An 11,478-nucleotide genomic window follows, 5' to 3' on the forward strand; every position below is an offset into this window, starting at 1 on the left:
ATTCACAATCTGCTCCTATTTCACCTCCAGGACATCAGAATAATAACTAGAGTTAATTGACCATGATGTAGCACGTAGATCCTCTACCCAGGCATACATCCCCCAACTGCTGAGATGTTGGCAGATGACAACACTTCCCATCTTCCTAGAGAAATGCTGGACCTGTTGAGAGAGAAAAGAAACAAAGGGTGTCTGGGTGGCTCAGTAGGTTAAGAGTCTGAATCTTCATTTCATCTCTGGTTATAATCTCAGGGTTCATGGGATGCAGGCTCTGCACCGACAGTGTGAATCCTGCTTGGGATTCTCTCTCTCCCTCTCTGCTCACACTCTCTCTATCTCTCTCAAAGTAAATAAACTTAGTTTTTTCAAAGATATAAAAGAAACTATATTTCAAAAGAATTTTAGGAACTAATCAATATGTAGCAACAGGAGCCTGGAGAGTATGCAGTGGACTGGATTCTGAGGTGCTGGATCATGAGGCAGCAGAATATAAAGTTATAGCAAGAAGAGTTTATTGATCTGGGATTACTCTCCTAGATAGAGGCATTACTACCATGTTAAGACCCCCAAGAAACTGCTTACACATTACTAGAATGATTTTTGGAAGCCTGGAAAATGTGGTGACTACCACTATGTAGAAATGAGAGAAGTACCTTGGTAAACATGAAAGAAAAGATCAAAAGATTCAGAGAAAAAGGTGGATATTTTAACTAAGGTCTGAACACTCACCAACTGACCATGTTCCCTGGATTCTGAGAGTGGTTTGACTTTATCAAAGCAGTAGGCACTGTACTGGAGAAAGAAGCAAAGCATCGCAGAGAAACTCGGTGTTGGGTTTTCTCAGCAAGTCAGAGCTGAGAGTAGATGACGCTATCTGGGGTTCCAGATAGCAATGGGAATGAAAGGTTCCCAAAATATCACAGGGCTCATGCTAATGCTTAATTATTAAAAGCAATGCAGTTGGAGTGTAATTAATGTAATGAGTGCCAAATTATAGCAGCAAGATTACAATGGCAATTCCACACTTGGGAATATAGATTCAACACATTTTTTTTAAGTGATATAGAGGCTGCCAGCTTTGAGCGACTCTAGGAGCAAGAAAGGGTCCATGCAGCAGACCTAAATTATTTGCATTATACCTAGTCACAAACAGTTACTGGAGTGCTACTGAATTTGGGGAGAGGAAAAACACCTATGTGACATTAGGTGAATATGCAACTGGAAATCTTTCATGGCTTGAATTCTATTAAACCCACCAAATCTACTACCCAGCAGCAACCCATCTTAAGATACAAGCCCAGGAACGAAAGTGAGAATGTTCTGACTTTCCCCTAGCTCACACTTATGGCCAGATAAGGAGGTAGGTATCTTTTATGACCAATGGATTGAGGAGGATATATGTTACCCTTGGTTAGGAGATGGTTTGACTCAGTGATTGCAAACAAACACTATAGTCCATATATGTGCGGCACTGAAGGGGAATGGCTAGACATAATCCTCCCAGTGGTCAGATCTTTAGGTCATTTTCCTTGTCATCAATTTTTTGTTTAAAAAGAGGTGGCCCAGAGCTAAGGATACATACTTGCAAACTCATGAATATTTGGTTGGTTTATTGGACTCTTGGAAGCAGCCTGTAATGCTAGAGACAAAGAAATCTGGAGAAAAGGCACATGGATAGGCTTCACAAACTTTGATGATCATTATATTGTATGTTAATTAATACGAAAGAGGCACAAAACTACCATGAAAACAGAAGGACTTTACCAGCCAGCTTTTCTTATCAGTCTTCAGTACTGGCATAATGACAGCAAGATTGGAGTAACCAAGGTTAATAGGGACATAGACTACCCAAAGGCCCTATGATTTGGGCCCTACTCAACTCTATTATTGTTGTTGCTGAATATCAAAACTGCCTACTGCAGAGACCAAAACCTATGCCCCGATATGGTACTTCCCTCAAGGAGACCAGTCAGCCAGATGGACCTTCAAAACCATAGTAATTTAACTGACATCCATATGTGTTCCTGGTATGGCTTTGCCTTCCCTGCTCTTAAGCTCCTAGCTAGCACCTCTATCTGATTACTTATAAAATGTTTGATTTTCTTACAGAGTATCTCATGTAACAACTAATCAGACCAAGAGATCCAACTTATAGCAAAGGCACATGGCAGTGAGATCGAATGGTAATATCTAGAGCAGAACATGGCCTCTGAAGGTGGAACTGAAGTGTTGACTTGGAGTTGATAATAAAGCAATGGTTATAATATGATGCTATGTGCCCAATAAATAGGAAACTTGGGTCTGATTACCCAGTGATGAGAGTAGGATGGCCTTGCTTACATCACACCTAGTTGCCTACTTAAGGAATTTATACTTCCCATACCAATTCTCTGGATTTAGAGGTGCTTACTGTTAAAGAGGTATGAATCCACCAGGAGACACATAGTAATAGTTCTAATAACTTTAGTTTGTGACTGCTGCTTGCTTAGTTCAGGCTTCTCATGCAAAGACACCATGGGGCAAGAAAAAGGAGCTATTCTTTTCTCCTGAAAAATTGGCCAGTTATTAATAGAAGATTGAGCTACTTTTAAAACTTGGGGATGTAAGGGGGGCACCTGAGTGGCTCAGTCAGTGAGGCAGCTGACTTTGGTTCAGGTCATGATCTCACGGCTTGTGGGTTTGAGTCTGTGCTTGGAGCCTGGAGCCTACTTCAGATTCTATGTCTGCCTCTCTGTCTGTACCTCCCCTGCTCACACCCTATCTCACTCTCTCAAAAAATAAATAAACACCAAAAGAAAAAAAACCTTGGGGACCTAAGTGAGATATATGGCTCTTCAGTTACCCTTTGGAGGCATCTCTTGGTATTCTTTGGTGAAAGTTTGACAGTAAATGTACTATTGTGTTTGCCCTGACCTGAAAAGGGTGTGGCACCTGGGGACTTATACCATTAGAAATGACATTGTTGATCATCCCTCCACAGAAGTACCAGCCTGAGTTAAGGAAAATCTTGAATGAAAAGTAGTTGAGAGAATAGATACATATCAATTGAGATCTCTGGTCCAGTGGCAATGGTGGGATAGGGATGTGGGTTGTGGAGTTCATCCCATTAACCTTCTTAAATGTTTTCTCAGTAAAGGAGATCAAACAGAATGTTATGACACTGCTTGAACATTTTATTACTAAAAAAAAAATCGATCAGAGTGTAACTAGGGTTGAGATGAGTAAAATCTTTGGTAGGTTGCACAGACCTATCCTTTATGATTGAAGCATTCATCCAGCTTCAATGTGCTGCTGAATGTGTTGAAAGCTGACAGCTCACAACCAAGTTGCTCTGCAAGAAATGCCACCTGTATGGTGGTCACAAGCCCTCCCCAAGACATGCTAAATTCAATGGCTGGTTTATACAGTGGTATAAAAAATGAGCCTTGCTGTTTGAAGGCAGGATAACTTGGAATCGCCATCCTAGCTCCAGAGATCTCCATCACATTGGCTGAGTCCTTGGTGCAACTACATTCCAATTTAATTCCTTCATCTGTGTAATCCTTCTTCTTTCACTCCCGCACAGATGTTGATTCCAGGGGCACTCCTATCCTACATTGAATAAATCTCCTGCGTGGGCTCCTGATCTAAGAAAAATGTCTATGAAGTTAAAGTCCTTAGAGATGAATGTCATGATGTGGTGTATTTTCTTTTACTGGAAGCAGGTGAGCCTAAACTTAGCTAACTCCAAGAAATGTATTATTAATGGGGATTTTTATATTAGATGAGGATTTGATTCTAAAAGATTAATTTATAATTTGAAAATTATTTAAAAGATATGTAATTTAAACTCTCATCCAATATAAGAGTCCCCATCGATAATATGCTTCTTGGAGCTAGTTAAGTTTATGCTTACTTGCCTCCAGTAAAAGAAAATACACTAACTACATCATGATGTACACTTCTAATGACATTAACATTCATAGACATTTTTCATATATGAACGTAACATATAAATTTATATTTAAATATATAATAAATAGGTATTATAAATAAATATGTAAATATAAATATACATTAAACATATGACAAAATAAATGCATCTTATGGGTGTTAAATTAAGAATGACCTCTTCTGGGGTGCCTGGGTGGCTCAGTCAGTTGAGCATCTGACTTCGGCTCAGGTCATGATCTCACAGCTCGTGAGTTCAAGCCCCGCGTCAGGCTCCGTGCTGACTGCTCAGAGCCTGTATCCTCCTTCAGATTCTGTGTCTCCCTCTCTCTCTGCCCCAACCCACTTGCATTCTGTCTCTGTCTCTCTCAAAAATAAATAAACATAAAAAAAAAATGACCTCTTCTGGACTGCTTGGGTGGCTTAGTCAGTTGAGCGTCTGGCTTAAGCTCATGTCATGATCTCACAGTTTGTGGGTTTGGGCCCTGTGTCAGCTCTGTGCTGACAACTCAGAGCCTGCAGCCTGCTTCAGATTTTGTGTCTCCCTCTCTGGCCCTTCCCCGCTCGTGTTGGCTCTCTTTCTTTCTCTCTCTCTCTCTTTCTCTCTTTCAAAAATAATAAATAATTTAAAAAAAAATTAAAAAAAGAATGACATCTCCAACAGGCTGAAAATATTCCTTCTTTTTCCCAACATTAAGTTTAAATCTATTTATATAAGATTATATAGTTGTGAATCTAGATTAAATAAATGACTATATAATTAAAGGAAGGAGAAATTTTGATTAAAAGTAAATTGATATGTCAGCTCCCAGAAAATTAAAATTTTGGTAAATTATAATTACATGCATTTTGAGAAAAATATTTCATTAGCATTTTAAATGAAAATTTACATTTTTTAAATCTTTCTCTCCTCATATTGGTGCTATTATCAGCACTTTTCTTTCCTAGAATTGTCAGGCCTCTATAAATATGGTTAACTGCTTGACTAAGAAAATAAATTAAACTTTGAAGATGGTAATTTAAACTTCAGTTTATTTGATAGGGGGAACTAATGAAAGGAAGTGAATCAGGACTCCACAGCCATGTGGCCTATTTGCTGACTCAAGTCAATTTGCTATACATGCTCTTTCCAACTAAATAGATGTTTTTTTGTTTTTTTTCCCACAGTGTGATAGAGTTGTGATTGAAAGAGCTATAATACATAGCTATAGATGCATCCTTCCTATAACCATTATTTTTACTTTTCTAACACTTTCAAAAACATTATTCTGAAAAAATCACTACCACATCCTTTGGTTCAAATCAATAAATGAGAAAATGATGTGCAGTTCTGATTACCTTAAATACACATATTAGAAAATTATTACATTGTGTTAAAATAAAATTTAATTTTATCCTTTTCTCTTTAATCTTTTAATTTTATGTATTTGTCAAATCACTCTCCTAAATTAAATTTAGCACACACATGCATTATATATGTTATGTATGCTGTACCTATGACATCCTAATTTTTGAAACTTCTACAACAAAAAAAAATTCACGTTTTCATATAGTAACACTTCCTTTCTACTCATTTAAGAAATTTTTTAATTGAGGGGACACACCATGCCAATATGTTCTTTGACTCTAGATGTGACTTTTTCATTTTTCATGAACTTCCATTTAATGAAAATAAATAAAAGATATCATGAGAAAAATGCAACAATAGCATGGAAATTATTAAGTATTCATATATTTCCATAACTTTTTTTCTTTAAGGAATGTATTTTATAAAACAGCAAAAGCAAAACTTGAAGACATTCATTTCTTCAATGAACACTTACCTTTTCATTATGGTTAAACAAGTAAGGGAATAAAATTAAACTGCACATACCTCTTGAGATTCTGAATTGTGGAACATATTGGAGAAGAAATTCTGGATGCTTCTGCAATTGTTTCTTTTAGTGTGAGGAGTTATCTTCACATGCTTCTGACTAGACAAACTGTTTTTCTTTTTTTCCAAGATAGAATTGTTCTCTTGCAATGTGATATGTTTTATCAGATGGCTTGAAATTATGATCCCGGAGATTCCTTACACAAAAATTTACAAAGATTGGAAATTTGTCAGCACATATTTCCTGTGTTGGAAATACTACTATATCTCATTTCAATTTTCTCTTGCCTGGACATACAGAAGAATCACTTTCACCCTATTTATTTTTATATGTAATTATGTGCTAAGTCTACTCAATAATAGAGCTAAAGTGATATATTTCACATCATGGCCAAGCCAGAGAAAAGACTATGCATTGTTTTCTAGTCTCCTTTTGCCTCTTCTTGATGACGAGAAGGGGCTCATGTTTCCAAGGGTGGATTTCAGAGTGGTAAAGCCACCATTATACTGAAGCCCTGAGAGGCGGTATGGCATAGATGCCTACCCCAACTGTAGTGGATATACAGTTGAAAAGGTATCAGCATTTATCACATTACACTACTAAGATTTGGGGTTAATTGTTGCTTTGCCTTAAACTAATATATCTGGATCAATAATATATCTGTACTAAGAGATATTGATATATAAAATTAAAGATTTTATTAAGATTTGAGATGACAATAGCAAGCGATCAGTGTAGTGAAATACTATTTCAGAAATCTTACCAGACTACTATTTTGGTTTCCCAGTTTTGTTTTCCTCTTTTCCTCTCACCTGTATTTAAACAGACTCAATATTTAGGCTCCTTGCTTTTGCAGAGAGATGTGACAAAATATATTGATATGTGCTCATTTTTTAAAGCTTCTTTTGCATAGGCCACTATCTTTCACAGGAGAAGATCACTGGGCATAAATAAATGTATTGGGGAAATGGGATTTGAGAAATGCAGTTTCCACTGAATGGAGGAATACAGAGTAGAAATGATAAAGCATTGGTATATTCTAAAAAAAGGGCCTTTGCTCCTTATGCTCAGGCAGAACGACAAGCAGGCTGCACAAAAACTCAAATGAAAAAGATATAGAGTAAGAATAGATAAGTAGGGCATATCGAGTTTTCTTTCTACAGAAAATTATAGGAAGAGCAAGGTGAATCACAAGTCCACATAAATGGCCTTGAAACAGTAGATACAATAGTCATGAAGAGACCTAGAGGATAGAATAATGTCTCATGATGAACTAATTAAATTACCATGAGTAAATACCATAGAGAATGTTGGATAGCTCTGGAATCACATGTGTGGATTAACAACTAAAACCATATAAGAACAATGATCAAATCAGAAGCGATAATAGTCAACATCCATAACCAGTCCTCTGAAAACTTCTATAACTCAAGCAGACATGGAAATGGTGAAATAAGGAAAATCTACAAATTAAAACAATGAGTTTAAAATTTTACTACCTTAGAGAACCATGAGTTCAAAATAGAAATTATAGTAAAAAAAAATTAAAGTACAACTTACTGTATACTACAGTTGTGAGCTGACATCCCATCCCTGTTGTAATAACAAATAGAGAAAGTGAAAACAATAATTATAATCTGAGCTTTATAAATTAATCTGATTTACTTACACCTAAAGATTTAAATGTGTCCAGATGCAAAAGTTAAAGATGCCAGTTTTGTGGGGGTGCCTGGGTGGCTCAGTTGGTTAAGCAACCAACCGACTTTGGTTCAGGTCATGATCTCGTGGTTTGTGAGTTGGAGCCCTGCGTCAAGCTCTGTGCTGACAGCTCAGAGCCTGGAGCCTGCTTCAGATTCTGTGTTCCCTCTTCTCTCTACCACTCCCCTGTTCATGCTCTGTGTCTCTCTGCCTCTCAATAATAAATAAGTGTTAAAAAAATTAAAGATGCTAGTTTTGTGGACTTTCCAGCCAAAGAAATATTCTCTATATCTATGTACTGTTTATAACTCAAATAGCTTACATCTTGAGATATTAAAAAATTATCCCAATTTGACCAGAGATCAACAAAATAATAAAAGTCAAATAGTAAACATTTTAGGTTTTCTGAGCCATATGGTATGATTTGTAACTACTCCATTCTATTATTGTAGCATGAAATCAGCTATAGATATTTCCAAAGTGAATGAGTCTGACTGTGTTCCAATAAAACTTTATCTACAGAAAGAGGTAATGGGCTGGATTTGGCTCATGGACCATAGTTTCTCTATCCCCAGTCAGGTTCAAAGCATAGGGTATTTTTTACAATTTGGGGACCATCACTTCTCCGCCTTTTGGCTAATATCAAGTGTAGTATCTGTTCTTATCAGTTTAATATCTGATATGGCCTCTTTCTGAGGACAATATGCTAACGGATTTTTGGAGCAGGAAGATGGAATAGGACCTTGTTCTGTCCACTGCAGGCATTCACCAGGTATTGCACCAGGGAATTGCACCAGGCACCAGGAAAGGTGCACCCCCTCCGGGGAATAACCAAGCAGCTCCAGTACTGTTGACCACCTGTAGTGATTCCTGAGCTTCTGCCCGGAGGGTCTTAGTGTATCTATGTGCCAGGTGCCTTCACTCTACAGGTGCAACTAGAGTCAGGAAAAGTCAGTCAAGATTGCAATGCAGGAGTGTATGGAATATATATCTACACATCCACTATGGTCTTCTTACATACTAGGAACATGAATATGAGTATAAGCCAATAATGGAAGTGGTTTTCCTAATTTTTTTCTGTCTTCTGTTTCTGTCTTTAGTGATTTCCTCTCCCGGGTTTTGTTTTCTTATAACTTATTTTTTGAAGGAAAAAAAATCCAAAACTTTGGGATCATTTTTTTCTTTACTTTTTAAAAGCCGTTTTAATAATCTTCTTTTCATGTGTTTATTCATAAAATGTGACTTGGCTTTCCCATTGACAAGTAATTCCAAATCTCCAAAGTTTAAATAAAATGATTTTATAATTAGGACATTGGAATGAATGATAACTGTGTGTTTCGGAGGAAAATGGAGATTGACAGGCAACTTCTATAAATTGGCAGTCAGAGAAAAAGTAGCAGAAAAAGAAAGTATGTCACATTGGAATATTTTTTTTAAATATATTGAAACTTATGGCACTTTTTCCCTCATTTTAACCCCGCATGTCTGTGCTTTTTCATCACTGATAGGCAGAAATGTTTATTCTCCCTGAAATGCTGAATCTGACCCAAACTTCAATACATTTCACAAGAATCTGCTATGCAGAATATATTTCTTTTGCACAGTTAACAGCATTCCTAATGAGCTGTTAATGAGCTGTCAGTTTCTAATATAAACTAAAGAGCTAGAGTAGTCACAGAGGAATTCTAGAAACAAAAATGTTGCATCCCCAAAACATAATCAAATGAATTATTCCAAGATTTATAATTACCCTTAAGTTATACTGATGTTATGTGCCATTTCTAAATTACTAGCAATGTTTTTGAAGATCTGTTTGTGATCTTAAGTATTATCCACTGCACAATGTTACTATTTTTAATATCTGTTACTATTTTAACTATTACTAAATATTATTTATTATGGAACTACTCTGTGCCAGCCAATGTATTCTCGGAAGTTATAATTTATTGAGGAATACTATGACTTGTATAATTATTTTATTTTATTTTATTTTTTTAAATTTTTTTCCAACGTTTTTTATTTATTTTGGGACAGAGAGAGAGCATGAACGGGGGAGGGGCAGAGAGAGAGGGAGACACAGAATCGGAGACAGGCTCCAGGCTCCGAGCCATCAGCCCAGAGCCCGACGCGGGGCTCGAACTCACGGACCGCGAGATCGTGACCTGGCTGAAGTCGGACGCTTAACCGACTGCGCCACCCAGGCGCCCCTATAATTATTTTTATAATAATAAATGATAATATGGTAATACCTGGGGTGATAAGAAAACTTATCTTAAGGTAAACACCCTGAATTATCTTAGGCATTTATAGAAAACTATTTGATACAGGTCTAGTAAAATTTATTTTACCTAATTCAGACTTGCAAATAAAACACAATTTTTATTTTATTATTTTATTTTATTTTATTATTATTTCCTTGTGGTAAGATCACTAAATATGATCACCTCACAGTTTAGAAAAAGAACAGAAGGAAGAGTATGATGGTCAAGGCAATAATCTCTTTATGGAAACTGGTCATTCTTGAAGTAGAGCTATTCATCCCATTCACTGTCCCCTCCCCCAGAGGTACCCAAAATGTGGTTGACTGAAATGATCTTACAGGGGTGACTGGATGGCTCAGTTAGTTGTCTCAGGTAATGATCTTACAGTTTGTGGGTTCCAGCTAAGCATCGGGCTCTGTGCTGACAGCTCAGAGCCTGGAGCCTGCTTCAGATTCTGTGTCTTGTCTCCCTCTCTCTCTGCCCCTCCCGGGCAAGATCTTGTTCTCTCTCAATCTCTCTCTCTCTCTCTCTCTCTCTCTCTCAAGAATAAATAAACATTAATTTTTTTGAAATGTTCTTACAATTATAAAGCCAGAAGTGTCAAACAAGAGGCAGGAGAGAAACTGTAGATTTTTTCAGTGAGAGGGCTTACCAGTGAGTCTACTGCATTTCTACAGTGTAGGTATTCATATATAGGTAGATTTTCCTGAGCCATGAGTCAAAAGGAGAAAATAGTGAACTGTCTTTCTAGCATTCCATTCAGCAGGTTCATCCTCTGGAAAAGAGGACTGAAGACATTTCTCATCATCACTCCAAACACATTGAAATCAATATGAAATACAACAGGATATTTATTTTATTTTTTTTTAATTAAAATTTTTTTGTTTATTTATTTATTTTGAGAGAGAGAGAGAGAAAGACCACAAGAAGGGGAGAAACAGAGAAAGAGAGAGGGAATCCCAAGCAAGCTCCACGCTGTCAGCACAGAGCCAGATGCAGGGCTTGAACTCAGGAACTGTGAGATCATGACCGAGGAGAAATCAAGAGTCAGTCAGTCGCTCTTGGCCCAGGCACCCCCAACAGGATACTTAAATGTGTACTTCAGTTCTCCAGCAAAAAGGGAATTTTCACATATTGGAAATAAAGAAGGAAAGAGTGCCATTATAGAGCAGAAAGTGGAACCACAAAGTTTTAGGGAGTATTGAAATGGGTTACTACCTTTGGGCAGGGCTTTGGCTAATAAATGAGATAGGATGCTGAGCCAAAAGTCTTCTTTGTACTTTGGAGCTGAAACTCCAAGAAAGGGCAGGTCATTTCATGTAAGATCGTTTAAAATAACTGCAGCCCTTGGCCTAGTGATCTGTCAAGGAAATGAGTAACTTGGGCCTGGGTTATATGTGTAGTAAAGCATCACTGAGAAGTAATGAGAAACTCAAGCTATGCCATGTGCTGGTATGGATCCATATCCACATTAAGTGTGTTATTCAGGTAACTTAAGATATTGACATGTTGTACATAATTAGTTAAGCACGTAATATCACAGTAGAGTGGTATTTCAGGCAGAAGAAAGTCAAAACTTCTCTCATTTCTGTATGTAAATCTATGTCAATACATGTCTCAGAAGGCAAAGAGAATCTCATAGATAAGAAAACCTGCTGAAGATTACTTCAGAATTTTAAGTTACAAAGAAAAAAAAAAAAAAAAAAAAAAAAGAA

General features: G+C 37.0%; 1 pseudogene; it reads left to right on the top strand.

The window, feature by feature from the left end:
* Window positions 1–8,118: 8,118 nt before the first annotated feature.
* LOC115515170 lies at window positions 8,119–8,322 on the top strand (annotated as a pseudogene).
* The last annotated feature ends 3,156 nt before the right edge of the window (window positions 8,323–11,478 follow it).

The sequence above is a fragment of the Lynx canadensis genome, chromosome B2 (genome assembly GCF_007474595.2).
Source record: "Lynx canadensis isolate LIC74 chromosome B2, mLynCan4.pri.v2, whole genome shotgun sequence".
NCBI classification, from domain to species: domain Eukaryota; kingdom Metazoa; phylum Chordata; class Mammalia; order Carnivora; family Felidae; genus Lynx; species Lynx canadensis.